The following is a 12,209-nucleotide window of genomic DNA, read 5'->3' on the forward strand; positions in this document are numbered from 1 at the left end:
GGAGAGAGCTCGAGGTTGGTATGAGGATCTCTTGGGCGTGTTCTTACATTGAAACCGAATCCCTGTGTATTCTTCTTTACATTTGCCAATTTCTAAAATTTTGTCTCTGAATTCTTTTTTTAACCTTTAGGCTTAAAAAAAAAAAAAAAAACAAAAAAAACCACAAAAAACCTCCAGACTAAAATAACCAGTTTCCCCCATATCTACTTAATATATGCAAACACAACCCCCGATTGCTCCAAACCCCAAATTGCGGTCTCCTCCAGGGGTCTTCATCTTAATATATGGCAGCTCAGCACTAATTACTTAGGACAAAGTGTTGGGGTCAACTCTGACTCTTCTTTCTGCATATCCAGTTCTGAGCAAACTGTCAGTTTTGCCTTAAAGAGACATTTAAAAAATCCAGCCCCCCTCACCCTGCCATCTCTTTCCACCTTCTTCTGAACGCCCACCATCATCACAGCATGAGCTCTATGAGGGTACAGACCTTGTCTGGTTTTTTGTTGTTGTTGTTGTGGTATCTTCAGGTCCCGGTGCATTGCTTGGCACATTGTAGGAGCTTAGTCTGAATTTGATGAGTAAATCTCTTGCCTAGATTATTGGAGTAATGTCTGAACTTGGGATTTCTCAGCCACAGCACCAGTGACATTCTGCGCTGAGTAATTATCTGGTGGCGGCTTTGTGTGCCCTGTAGGAGGGTCAGCAGCTTCGCTGGTTTCTACCCACGGGATGCCTCTTGCACCCTCTCCTTCCATCTCAAGCTGTGACCACCCAAAGTGTCTCCAGACATTTTCAGATGTCCGCTAGGGGGCAGAACCCCCACCCCAGTTGGTGTTCTGCTTTCCGCTGGTGCCCGCATGGTCTCTGAATAGCCATGGACTTCCTAAATTTATTAAGCCAAATCATTGCTTCCATCGACTCAGAGTAAAATCCAAATGCCTTACAACACCTCTAAGGCCTCTCTCCTCCTCTGACCTTGTCCCTCCCCGCTGCTCGCTCTGTCTCAGACCCATTTCTTGCTTATCTTCCGGATGTACCAGGCATCTTCCCAAGCCTTATGGCCTCTACGCTTGCTGTCCCCATACCTGGAGTTCCCTGCTTCCTGACCCCTTCAGGAAGCCTATAAAGCCTATAAAGCAGCATTCTGGTGTTCCATATTCCTTCACCCTGCTTCTGCGCCACTATTGTTCCTAATTGCCTTTTGAAGGACAAACATGTCTAGAATAGTTCCAGGCAGTGGTGAGGTGTTCAAAACAAGTGCATTGAGTGACAAATGGAGAGGTGGGTGGACACAGAAGATAGTGGCTTACTGAGATCTTCACTGGCCTCCTTCCTCTTCTGTCTTTGGCTTTCTCATAATTCTTGCCAAATCATGGTTAAGGTTCTCTTTCCTCCTAACATCTGACCAGAACTCTACAAATGGTATGAAACCAACCTGCATAGACAACAGAAAGCCTCACAGGGACTATCTTCCAGAAACTAGCTTGGACTCAGTCCCATTTATGTCCCAGGATCTGGTGGTCCCAGCTTTCTTTGGGGTTCTCCAGGCAACTCCTTAGTCTTAGTGTGGTCATGGGCAAATCACTTTTCCCACCTGCGCTCCAGACCTTTGTCTGTTAAATGGGATAATGTATAATAGAATTTCTAGAGCTATCATGCGGATTAAGAGAATCAATTACACGGGTGAACTGCTTAGGCATGTGACAAGCCCTGGATAAACATTTGCTAGTACTATTAGTCTCCATATAGTCTGTCTTCATGAGGATTTCTTCATGATGCTGTCTTGTAAGGATTTGGTGCCTGGTGATGTGACAAAGCTTTGAAAGTTCCTGCAAGACAGATGTATTGATAGCTTACTATATCCTACATGCTGTGCTGGGTACTGGGGATATGGGTCAAAGAGGAAAAATTGGGTCTCTGTCTTCTTGGAATTTACATTTTATTTTGAGGATCCAGAGACAATAAGCAGATATATGAAAAGTTATGAGCTAGTGGTAAGTGTGATGATAAAAATAAAATCAGGTGAGGGACTTGCTATAGGTCTCCTGATCTAGAAAAACTGCTTTCCAAGGTAATTGTAAGCTGTTCCCTGGATGACAAAAAGCAGCAGCCAGCCAAACACCCAGGGAAAGAGTTTTTCAAGCATAGTAACCAGTTCCTGTGGAGCCCTAAGCAGGGCTCAGGGTTGGTGTGTTTGAGGAGCAGAAGGCAGGCCAGTGTTGGTAGAGTGGGGTGAAAGCCGTCCGGGAGAGTAGAAGAAATTGAGGCCACAGGGGTCGAGTCATGTGCATTGTAGATCATATGAAGGGGTTTGGATATACTTTAAAAGGCTGAGGAATCATTGGAAGGTTTAAAATGGGACAATGACATTTTCCAAAGATCCCTCTGACTGCTGCTTGCTTGAGAATGGCTTGCGGAGAGGCAAGCCTTAAAAATAGGGACACCAGTGGGGGACAGTGACAAGTAGAACACTTGGCCAATGGGGGTGATGGTGATGGTAGATTCTGTCACAGTGTGACACTTCAATGCAGCTCTGAATCTTGTTACTAACATGAGGCATCATCACACCAGCCAGGAGGGGGGACCAGATGTCTGACCAGTCCTCCTGACCCAGGATGGTGATTGGTTCACCCCTTCAGCCCTCTTACCTTTTTTTCTCTTGCAGGAGGTTTTACTGGTAGACTTGTAATCTGATCAGTGTGCCTGTTGGTGGGGGAGGGGGAGAGGGTGAGGCTAGGTTCCCTTAACTTCCAGAACTTTCTTCCTGGCTCCCAGGAATATTAAGATAAGCTAAAATTGTGTGGAATCTAAGAGGGGAGAGTAAGAGTGTCTAAATAAAGACTGAGAATTCTGGGCTGACAATGGACTATTTATTAAATATCAGCTTTTTGACAGCGACAGAATTACACGCGAATGATTTTTAAGAATCTCGTAAAAAACACTGAGACTTTTTCTAAAGGTTAAAAACAGAAAGGTCCCTTGTGCTCCCATTCCATAAATTCTGTTATGAATCAGGCTGTATGTTCCACATTTAATAAACAGTCAATGGCTTGGAAGGATTTCTTTTCTGGATCTAGTGGATGGAAGGCCAGAGTTATTGTTGATGTTGTTGTTTCTTCCCTGTTCTGATTTACACCTGCCATTTTCCATACTTTCCAGAATGCCAGAGAGAGGCCAAAGAAGATGCTCCAGGTCTTCTACCTCCTGGTTATTCGAAAGAGGCAAACCACTCTGATGGGAAGGCTAAGTCCCTGAAGCAACCGTCTTTGACCCCGGGCCTCGTCAGCTGTCTCCTCCATTTGTCCCTACAAGATCCCTTCTCAGGTGGCCTGCTTTAGGGTTGCCAGATCAAATTACAGGACAGCTAGTTAAATTTGAATTTAAGATTTTAGAAAAATGAGTCATTTTTTAGGATCAGTATATCCCAAGCTTTATATGGACAGATACTCGTTGTTTATTTGAAATTCAGATTGAATGGGGCATCCTGTGTTTTTATTTGCTAAGATGGCAACGCCAGTCCTGATCGGGGATGGGTGTGAAGACTTCCCCCATGGTAGGGGCCACTAACACCACACATCAGCTGCCCCCCTGGGCCTGTCCCTCTCCGGTCACCTGCTTCCCTCAACCCAGCTGGACTGCAAGTAGGTATTGTCGCTGGAGTGAACAGCTCTGTCACTTCACCTACCTTCCTGTGTCTCAGTTAGACTCCATGGCTATATTTAGAACATTCACTCCTTTCCCTATAGTAGGAGTTCTATAGTAGAAGCTATTTTCTTTCCTTCCATCCATCCATCTATCCATCCATCCATCCAATACGTATTTATAGAACACCTTTTAAGGACTAGACACCAAGCAGGAAATCCATAATCTCCCTGGGAACATGTCATGTGGACGACTCATGTTCTGTCTTGGAGCCAGCTTCTTGGAAGACCTCCAGAGCATAGGAAGCGGCTGTTACAATGAGCAAAACAGCTCTGAGCCCAAGAACTCTGGACTTGTCCAGCTGCGCCTGTGTATCTCAGATGCCACTGGTCACCCTGAAATTAGTCCTGACCTGTGGCATGTGGTACAGGGAAGTTGAAAGCCAGACAGGACAGTCTTGTGGTATCCGTTAGGGAAGGCTACTTGTAACAAACAGACCTCCACATATATAATCACACTAAAAGTCTGGTACTTCTGGGTAGGTGTGAAGACTTGGGGGGCAACACACTCACTATATTTATTTGAGGACTTGGGCCAACAGAGGCTCCGCCATCTTCACCAGGTCACCAGTCAATTCCAAATTTGCCCAGGGGTCATCAGCAGTTCAACCAGCCATGAGAGGACCAGAGCCTAGAGACATGTATGGGAGATTGCCTAGAAGTGGCCCACATCACTTCCTCTCAGATCCCTTGGATAGCCACGTGGTCACTCCTGGTTGCAAGGGAGGCCAGGTAGCGTGTGCCCGGAAAGAAGAAATGAACATGGATTCAGTTAACTTTCTGAGCCTCAGTTCCCTCCTCTGTGAAATACTCCACTAATTGCCTTCTAAGACCAACTGGTAAAATCTCTGCTGGGACCCACTACTGGCAGGTGGCAACAGTTCTTAGCTCCCCTTTCCCAGCATCAGACTTCTCACCCCCACCCTGGAGAGAAAGGAGACCTGATCCCTTTTCCATTTTCCCCATCTGCCTGCTTCTTGGTTCTTGCCCATTTCACACCAGCTTCCTAGAGCAAAGCCACTTTATCTCACAGGTTGTATTCCAAGAGTTCACTTACTGCTGGTCGCTTTGCAACTTTGAGTGCATTTCTCCCAGCTGTACGTGGATCACCGCTGAAACCCGGCCTCCATCTTTCAGCTCAAGGCAACCCTAAGGGGGAGGGGGTGCTGGAGGGAGGCTGTGGCACCTGGACAGCATCTGAGAAGGCTCTGCAGCAGGGAGTGCGGGTGGAGTTCCATGGCCCCAGAGGCTTTGTGAGTGGTTGGTTCCCATGGCAACCAAGGGGCAGCCTCAACGACTTCGGGGACTGATGGTTAGAGGCTCACAGTAAGCTTAACGTTTATAAATCTGGACTTGCCTGTGGCTGCAACCTGGAGCAGAGTACCTTTCAAGTTGAGAGACTTCATTACCAGCATGCCCTACGCTGTGCCATGTCCATTTCATTGAAACTAACACTTACTGCTCATCTGCTTGCCAAACCCTGGGGTGGATACTGGGAACCCCGGGAATAAGACATAGTCACTGGCCCTCCTCGCATGCCGGCCTAGAGGGTGAGATGAACACAGATGGACAACAGAAATGAACAGTGACCCGGGAAGGGTGGAGGTAGTTGGGAAGGCTCTGGAAGGAGAGACTTGATCTGAGCCATGGCCACAGCATGTGCAGGGATGTAGAGTGAAACTAAAATACTTCGACGAGGTCATGTGCAGAGTGAGTGTGTGGATGTGTGGGGGAGGGACGCTATGGCATAGGAGCTGTTGGCAGGAACAGGATCGGGGACACCCAAAGGACCTCAGGTCATGACCTGGAGGTATGTGGACTTGGAAGCCTTCTCAGAGATGAGCATTTGAGGTGGGTGGGTCCACTGGATCCATGACTATTTTCAAAAAATTTTTAGCTAGTTTTAGCTTCCTAGAATTCTTATACACAGAAGAAAAACTTGGGGATGTTTCTCCAGTGTTTGGTGTCTCTAACCCACTGACAAGTCCCTCCTCTCCCTCCAGATGATCTTGATTGTGTTCTGGCCTGGAGACCAAAGCTGCAGCCCTCTGAAATGTTGGACACATCACAGTGTCTGCCCTGCAGGGGGCGTCTTTGCACACAGGGAGCATTCTTTCCCTTGGCTCTGCTCTTCCCAGCATCTACCTTCTACACCTGGGGCCCACCTCAAGGTCCAGGTGTCCACAGTCCCGGGATGGCCAGCTGTCCCCGTTTTAGCCCCAAAAAGCCCATGTCCCATGAAACTTCTCAGTCCTAGTGTTAGTTTCCAGGACAGAGAGGAAAGTCTGAGCCCAGACCTCAGGTTTACAGGGTATTGACTCGGTAGGGAGGCCACCAAAAGAAGGTTCACTTTGGGACCAGGCCTGCCCAACTGAAGCTTGTTTGCAACTGTTCCATCGTTCTCTGTGTGATCTTGGAGAAGTTCCTTTATCTTTTGGAACAGTAGTTTTCTCATCTGTTAATAGTATAAAGAATTCTTATGGGAATGGAAATATTGTATGTTAAACATGGTCAGGTAGGAAGTGCTCGAGAAATGGTATTTTCTAGAGTGAAGGCATATCAAACAGTCTCCACAGAATGTGAAAAGGTGTAGTGAGCTTTTATTTTGAGGTTGAGGACACAAAGGAAGAGCATGTAACTGCCTCTGGGGGTCAGGGAGGTCCTACAATTACTACAAATTGTTGACAAGACTGGGGATGGGGCTCTCCTGCCTCTCACACGTCCATGGTGGACTATGATTAAAAATTAGAGAAAATGGAAATGTACTATAGTGAGAAAACACTGAGTAGCAAAAAAAATTTGAGTGGTGAGGTAACAGACATGAAGTACAAGTCATCTCTGAACTCCAGTTCAGTTCATGGTGGAGGAAGGATCTATAGGTGGGAGATTCTAAAGTCTGCAAGGGCTCTGGAGGAGAGAGCTGGGTAGGCTTGGTCAGAGAGTACAGGCATTCCAGAATTCTCAGGAAGTTCTAGAATATTCTAGTATATTCTGGAATGCACTTCCTGTGGGTGAAGCTGGAGAGCAGGGAGAAGTTCATGGTCTGTTTGTAAGAGATTGGGTTTGTTGACTTGTCTGCTTGTGGGGTGCCCCAGAGAGGACCACAGCAGCCTTGCAGTCATATCTGGAGAGTTCTGCCCCTTTAAAGAGGCCAGGACTCCAGTTAATGAAGCAAACTTCCTCCAAGAGTGTAGTCAGGTCTATATGGTACTGTGGTTTCTTTTCCAGAAAGCCTGAACAGTATTAACTGAAAAATCGGTACCTTCCTCCACACTTGGATGTCTCCTCTTCAAGGTCGTCTTTTGTGCTGAAGCTGTGGAGAAGGCACTTTTCTTTCTTGCTCAGAAGTCGCAGCTCCTTGGCACTCAAAAATGTCATCGACAATGACATGAAATAAGATAAGTGATGTGCAGGTCTCCAGTCTCTCAGGAATGCTCCACCTCTCAGGACCCATGGCTCCAATAATGGTGTTGGGAAAGAACAGCTGGATCTGGTGCATTGCCTCTTATTCCATCCAAAATGGTGGAGAATTAATTACCAGCCGTATTCTGTCCCCAGAGCTGTATGAAGAGGCAGCTTATTATAAGGGCAAGTCTGGATCTGCTGTCCTGTGGGGACCAGAACAAATGCTCTGCCCTGACGTCTCTGTTAAGCCATCTTTTTTTTTTTTTTTCTCCAAGTTCACGCCTGGCGGGTAATGTACTGAGGTTATAATGAGGTTGGAGGGAGAGGCACATGGCGCACCATGGCGTGAACACCCAATAATCACCCTCAGGAACTATAAAAGGATCCGTTAAGCCATCTTTCTCCCTTAACTCTGCCTGGGATTAAACATCATTACCAGGACCACGTGCACTCCGTTAACTGTTGAGCCTCTACCTGGGGGACCACTGAGAGGTGACAGTGACCCATGGACATTTAAAGTGTGAGGTCCTGGGGGATCTGGGTGGCTCAGTCGATTAAGCGTCTGACTTCAGCTCTGGTCAGGATCCCCAGGGTCTTGGGATCCAGCCATCAGACTCTGCTCAGCGGAGAGAGCCTGCTTCTCCCTCTCCCTTTTCCTACTGCTCCTGCTTGTGTTCTCTCTGTCAAATAGATAAAATCTAAATAAAATAAAATAAAATAAAATAAAATAAAATAAAATAAAATAAAATAAAATGTAAGCTCCTTTAAGTAGACATGTCCTTGACAGTGGCATCTCCCCAGGGCTGTCTCTCACCAAAGTGGCTGTGGCCGCAGGGGGAGAGGCCTTCTGCATGTTCGGCGTTTCTCTAGCATGATTTGGGTTACTAAAAAAAATACGGTAAATTCCTAAGCAGGGCCCCCAGAATTCAGTTCCATAACATGTGGGCTTGTGTTGTAATGAGGGAGGTGGAATGACTGGGGGGCAGGGAGCGATCACTCCCTGGATATCCGTCCGATCTTATGCTACGGTGAGCGCATCATCATGGGGCTACATTGTGGATCAAACAGAAACATCATTTCCACCAAGTGCAAAGGGAGCAAACTTGACCTGCATTTCCAGATGTAGCTGAGAGATTTGCAGGCAGAGAAGTCACAGTTTGAGCAGGGGAGGAGGTCTGGGAATAGCTCTGTCCAGAGGCTCTGGCCCCAGTACCACAGTCCCTTCCTGTCACTCCAGTAGGGAGTTCAGGGGTGTGATGGGGTTGACTCTGGTGCATACCTGCTGAGCCTCCTGAGCTGGGCAGGGAGCCCTTTAGAACAGTGCCTGGGTGCCCCCTCCCCTGAGGACTGGCCAGTGAGCTCCGTAGGTCTTCTGGATCTCATTAGGGCTGCAGCTGTCCCAGCCTGGACACCGTGAGCAGAGCACGGGCCTGGTTTCCATCACTGGAGTGTTGATTTGGCCTGTAATCATCATCAGAGGGCACATTCCACATTCTCGTGGTTTAAGAAAAAGCGGACTTTTGTCTGCCATCGAGGAGCCATTTAGCCCTGAGCCTTTAATGCCCCTCCTGGCTCCACACCTCTCCCTCTCCTCTCCAATCTGCCCATATAGCTTTGATTTCAGAAGCAGCCCAGCACGTTGCTCGGAAAGGCACGGAGGCCCCTTTTCTAGATATTCCTAAGCACTTAAAAGTGCCGGTGTGGCCAGATAAATGTGTGCTGTGTTCCCGTGCTGGGGATTCCTCAGGGAGGTGCTAGGCTCTGCATCTTTATTGGAAACACCCCATAAACTGCAGGCCTCAAGGCTCCGTTGTTTTCATGCCGGGCTCACATGCTGTCCCCTCCGGGCTGCCAAGATACCTCTGACCAAATTGTTGCTTAAAGTCCCATACCATACGTGGCTCCCCGAAGCCCCATCCTGCCCCCGGACAGCCAGCTGGTTGGCTCTCACACACAGGCATGAGTTTTCAATGCATTAACTGTGACATCTGGGGCCACTATCATCAGGCACGGGGGATGATGAGTGAGCTCTGCTCAGCCAGGCACCCATTCACCCATGGGAGACTTTCAAGGTAGCTGGCTAAAGCTCAGGCTGTATCTTGAGGGCAAAGGGACAGAGTCTGTCTCTGAGGGCAATGAAACTACCTTCAACCCTTCAACATATCTTTTCTTTCTTTTTTCAGACCCCAGTGTGGGGCCGGATCTCATGACCCCAAGATCAAGAATCAGATGCTCTCCATTGCTTTAAGTCATGACTAGCCCAGGCATAACAGCCAGCAATCTGATAATCAAGGACTGATGGGATTTCTATTGGCCAGATAAGCAGAAAATTAAGGCTTCTCTTTTAAATAGCTTCACAGAAGAAAAAAAAAATACATATTCTAGCCACAGGCAGGTCCTGTTGTTGCCGAGCCCCCAAGGACGATGGCCTGCTGGCTGTGGGCCTGGCCGACTCATGGTGAGAGGGTGGCCTTCAAGGCTGAGCTCAGGGCACACAGCAGATGACACGTGCACAGAAAGCCAGCACTGGCTTCGGGGGCCAAGGACACACAAGTCAGGGCTAGTTCCTGATGCTCAGACATCTGGGGTCAATCAGGGATCCATGGTGCCAGAGGATTTAAAACAATTGCCACCAGCAGGGCAGGCTCGGGTAGGATCAACAGTGGATGGCAGTAGTACCATCCCTAAATGAAGTCGACATCTTCCCCGTGGCAAGGTCTTTTTCTTTACAAGTGGGATCGTCCACAGCTAAGGCTTAACCACCTGTCAGGGCAATGACCAATGACTTGATGGGTCACCTAGCCTTTGCCGTGGACATCCAATTCACAATCATTGGGGGAGGCATCTGCCAACTTCTGAGGAACAATCAAGGCCAACCTAATCTGATTTCACCCCCACCTTACATTTTTAAGCTGTAGGTTCTCGTGAGTCTTTGACAAGAATATTAGGTCTTTATATATAGTGTCTTTCATTGTTGTGCCTGCCCGACACAAGGTTAAGTTCATGGCAAAGTTGGATTTTTAACCACAGGCATCGTGGACTTCAGAAAACCAAGAGCAGAGGGGAAGTGGGGTCAGCCGAGGCTGACTCCAGGAGGCAGAGGGGTAAGTGAGGTCTCTTGTCTGGCAGGAATCAGGGGCACATAATCAGAGGCCGGGCGGGACGACCTGGGAAGATAACAGAACCTTCCCAGGCCTAGCTTCCAAGCTGCTGTGCCTGGAGTTTGTTCCTGGCTCAGGATGGTTCCTCAGCATTCTTGCTGCCCAAGCCCTTCTTTGATTCTAGCCGCATGGATCAAAGGTGGGGTTGTCATCCTTTTCCGTGTCTCTACCTCCCTGGTCTCAGTCCCCTTGAGGAGATGACATTGGAGACAGTCCCTCTCTGAGGTTTATTGGAGCTGCAGCTGGTCGGGGAGAGGTGTTCCTTCCTGGGAGGGGGAGAAGAGCCCGGAAACTGCTGGTGGTCATGCCCCCCACCTCCACTACCTTTTGATGAGAATGAAGCTAACATGCCAAGAGAGGCATGTGGCAAACGTGGCTGGAAGGTTCTGTCGGAGCTTGAGTCCCTGCTCCAGTAGGTCCTGAGGCTAGGAGGCCGCCACCATCATCTGGTGAGATGAATCAGTATGTTCCTCATCTCGCCCAAGTTCACGTTGCGTTCCTTGCTGTGATACGTGCTAACGGTTTCTTAGTGTTCTGCATGTCATGTCGTTACTATTATCTCCGATGCACCATTTTTGGCACGTTTTGGCAGCCAAGCCCTGCTCCATTCCACAACGCCCAACGTGCGGGGTTGGCGTGGGCAGCAAGCACACTGTGCTGGAGCTTAGAAGCCGGAAAAGACTTTGCTTCTTCCCATCGGATTCTGGCACTGAAATCACACTTTCAGCTTCTGTTTTATAACTGAGTCGATACTCAGTTACACTCAGTTATAAATAGTCAATACTCAGGATATAAAATAGGAGCTAAAGAGTGTCCTTTCAATCTGCACTTGGCGAGACTTTTAGTATACACCGGGCAAGGTCAAAAGCAATGAGGAGAGCTCCATCTGGGATGACTTAGAGCCTTGTGCGGGTATGAGGGTGTGTGGTCTTTGTGGAGGTTGGCAACATTGGCTTCTGCCTCCAATGAGGCGTGAGCAAGGAGGATTTAGAGCAGAAGCTAGAATTTGCCATTCTTTCCAATCCATCCTGCAAACGTCAATTTAGTTCAACAACAGAACACGCAGCACGTGGGAGTCGTAAAGTTAAGTTCCGGTCTCATAGACGGACCCGAGAGTAGTTCTAAGACACTGAACTCATCCCATGACTCAGAGACGCTTCAGCAGACTCCCCCGATATCCTCAGAATAAAGTGTTGGCTGGGGGGTGCCTGGGTGGCTCAGTGGGTTAAAGCCTGTACCTTCTGCTCAGGTCATGATCCCAGGATCCTGGGATTGAGCCCCGCATCGGGCTCTCTGCTCACCTGGGAGCCTGCTTCCCCCTCTCCCTCTGCCTGCCTCTCTGCCTACTTGTGATCTCTCAAATAAATAAAATCTTAAAAAAAAAAATAAAGTGTTGGCTGGGACTAGCTCTCAGGCAGCTCGCCTGTCATCCTTACCTTCTGGGTTTCTGAGGCTGCTCCCCACTCTCCCAGCAGCCTGCCTCCCCTGCCTCCGCAAGGCCCAGCCTCCACGCTGAGAAGGTTCGTCTTTTTTCACTCCTGCACTGGACTGTCCGTATCCTACCCACCTGAAGGGTCCAGCTCACGTTCTTCCCTCTTTAAATCTTCCCAAGTCCAGTTCTTTTAAATCTTTCTGGTGGAATTTCCCCACCATTTATTTTTAAATACTCTCAAATAGGGACTTCTTTGGTTGTTTTAAATCAGGTCCTTATATCCAGTTGTCCATATCCTCCTTGAAGCCCGCCGGCAGCTGGGTCACGTGCGTGCAGGGTATGCCCAGAGCCGAAGACTGGGCGAGGGCTGAGGGTCTAGGTTTGAGTCTCGGTTGTGGGATGTTGGGCCGCTGCTCCCTCTGCTCCCTCTGCCTGCACTACACCTCCCCGTGTTGGCCTGGTGGTCTCTGCTGCCTGCAGTTCTTAGTTCAAGGCTTCCCTCATTACAGA

The 12,209-nt window shown here is 48.5% G+C and overlaps 1 non-coding gene across 1 annotated transcript; it reads right to left on the reverse strand.

The window, feature by feature from the left end:
• Positions 1 to 7,385: 7,385 nt before the first annotated feature.
• Positions 7,386 to 7,491, reverse strand: LOC125096690 (small nucleolar RNA U13). The gene has a single exon (XR_007126347.1). It is a non-coding gene; the product is annotated as a small nucleolar RNA U13 (small nucleolar RNA).
• Between the last annotated feature and the right edge of the window lie 4,718 nt (positions 7,492 to 12,209).

Source organism: Lutra lutra, chromosome 3 (genome assembly GCF_902655055.1).
Source record: "Lutra lutra chromosome 3, mLutLut1.2, whole genome shotgun sequence".
Classification (NCBI taxonomy): Eukaryota; Metazoa; Chordata; class Mammalia; order Carnivora; family Mustelidae; genus Lutra; species Lutra lutra.